Raw genomic sequence first — 2,748 nt, forward strand, 5'->3', positions numbered from 1 at the left:
TAATTTTTCTTATGTATTTTAAATTCAAGTATTTAATACTATTTGTTTTTATCAATTATTTCCTACATTTTATTAACCGACATATTATGGGTTTTTTTTTTTATAAAATATTTCCTCTTTTAAATATCAGTCAAGCTTTGTTTGAGGATTTTTGCAGTGGAATTTAAATTATTTATATAATAGTATTTAAAAAAAATATTATATTAATCATAAATCATATGTACGACTATGCGCCAATATATTTACAATATTAACGATGCCGAAAAATTTCCCAATCCACTCCTGAAAGCATGCATTAAATACTATTTACATAATTTCCACACTAACTGAACAGTAATCTTACATTCTTACACCTACCGTTTATCTGTGGCAGGGGCGAAATTAAGAGTGCGTTAGGGTGGATAGATCCCCTCGCCCAGAGCCTTTATAACATTCATTTATACAAGAAAAGTATAGTTTCTTTTATAAACCGTACAAAAAAAAACCACTTAAGTACCTAGTGTCTATATTATGTTTTATAACAAACAAAATTAATTTAATATTTTGAATAATTTCACTTTATGACTACCCAGCATTTTTTTTATTGAAACATACGTATTTCAACAAGTTTAGAAAAATGGTGCAAAATAAATTTGCGGAAATCATTATTTTGGAATTTATATCAATCCAAAGTTTGCAAATCTAAGTTTATACGCATACGCACAACACTGTACTTAACTACAAACCTCAGTTCTATAAATTACAGCTGGAAGCGCTGTATACATTTGATAACCGTGATATACCAGGCGGCAGTGGCACCAAAATATTTATTAACCTATGACAATTGTCATAGGTGATTATAGTAGGTAAAGGGTCACCTTTGTCATTCTATATTTATTTTTTGAAAATTCGTTGAATAGACAACATAAAAACTATACTTGGTGTATGGTAAGGAATAGGTGGGTGTTAAAATTTTATGTGAAGGTGTCTAATGTCATAGGTAAAAATTTGGACTTCGGCACCACCATAAATTAAATATATTATTGTATAATTATTTAGTACTCATTTATTTATTTGTTAATATTGTATATTCTGAGTTTAATGTTTTGTTTTAAAAATGATGTGTGGTGGTGCCACTCTGCTGTTCATTAGGCTACCATATGCACCATTGTTCCTAACTTGTTGAAATTCATATGTTTCAAAAAAAAATAATGCTGGATAATAAGTTATAACTTATAAAATGAATTTATTCAAAATATTAAATTTCTTTTGTTTGTATCATAATATTATGTTTATGAAGGTAGCTACTTACGCGGTTTATAAAAGAAAGTCTTATTTTCTTGTACACAAATGTTATTAAGGTTCTGGGGGAATCTATTAACCCTCACCCACCTTTAATTTCACCCCTGCCACAGATAAACGGTCGGAGTAAGTATGTAAGGTTACTGTTCGTAGAGTTCGTATTATATACATAGGTGTCATGTAACATATTTATATTTATAATTGTTACATGTACTAACAGGCAATGTTAAATTTATTGTACGTAACTACTTTATATTTATGTGTATGGATCAAAATATACGCTTTTGGGGAGGCAGGGACCACTGTAACTTCCAGTTTAATATAAAGTGTGTAGTACGAACAAATTATATTTTAGCCTCTAGCATATGCTACATATCCAAGGATCAAGTTATCACAATACCTAACATTTTCTAGATTTTAATTTACCTAGCAAAACTATCTAAAATCTACAGATTTATAAAGATCAAAAGCAGATTGAAATTTAGATAAACTTGATGTTCGTGTAAGTTGCTACAATTATTTTGTAAGTGAATTACGACAACGGTAAATTACGGTAGTTGTTGAGTAGATACCTAGGTATATTTTGGCTTAAGTAGAAGACAGTGTTTTCGCAAATGAGAGTACCATGTAGGTATACATATAGTTGTTTAAACATAAATCACACGCATATTTACACGTATTAACGCAAAAGCGAGCAACAATAAATAAGATTCTAGACAGCAGAATAATATAATATTATATATAATTATATTTCATTTTCATACATTTTAATATAATTCTTCATCATTTGGTAGTACGCTATAAGTAAATCTCCTTTTAAATTGAATGCATTATTATTGACATTAAATATTATTTGGTTTATTTGATATTAATATAATAATATAAAAAATAATCGTGCTAATATTATATCATAATTTCGTAGCTACGAATAAAATAAAATTCAACGCATGTAAAATAACGTATACAGTTTTGGTAAGCGAAAAAAAACGTTATATAGTTATAAAGTGAATTTATTCAAAATATTAAATTGATTTCGCTTATTACATAATATAATGAAGGTACCTACACGGTTTATAAAAGAAAGTCTAATTTTCTTGAATACAGATGTTGTTGAAATATACAATTAATGTTAGTAGTCAACCTTGACACGTGTGTACAATTTAGTATCTAGTTATACGAGTATACGACCCACTTTCTTTACGGATGTAACACGACCTCGGTTGTGTATAATATATAAAGAGCCTTTGGAGTATGTAATACTACTAATACTCACTTGCAAAGGCGCCGTCGTACAGTGCGTATACGGTGTGTATATTGTCACAGTTAAATTGTCCAGTTGTACGTTATTATATATTATACTTATACATAATCATATTGTCGTGTTATTACTCATTTATACTAATACTGAAGTCATTAATCCGTCCAGCGTTAAACTCAACAAATGATATAAAGGTTGCAAAAAAAAAA

The sequence above is a fragment of the Metopolophium dirhodum genome, chromosome 1 (genome assembly GCF_019925205.1).
Source record: "Metopolophium dirhodum isolate CAU chromosome 1, ASM1992520v1, whole genome shotgun sequence".
Classification (NCBI taxonomy): domain Eukaryota; kingdom Metazoa; phylum Arthropoda; class Insecta; order Hemiptera; family Aphididae; genus Metopolophium; species Metopolophium dirhodum.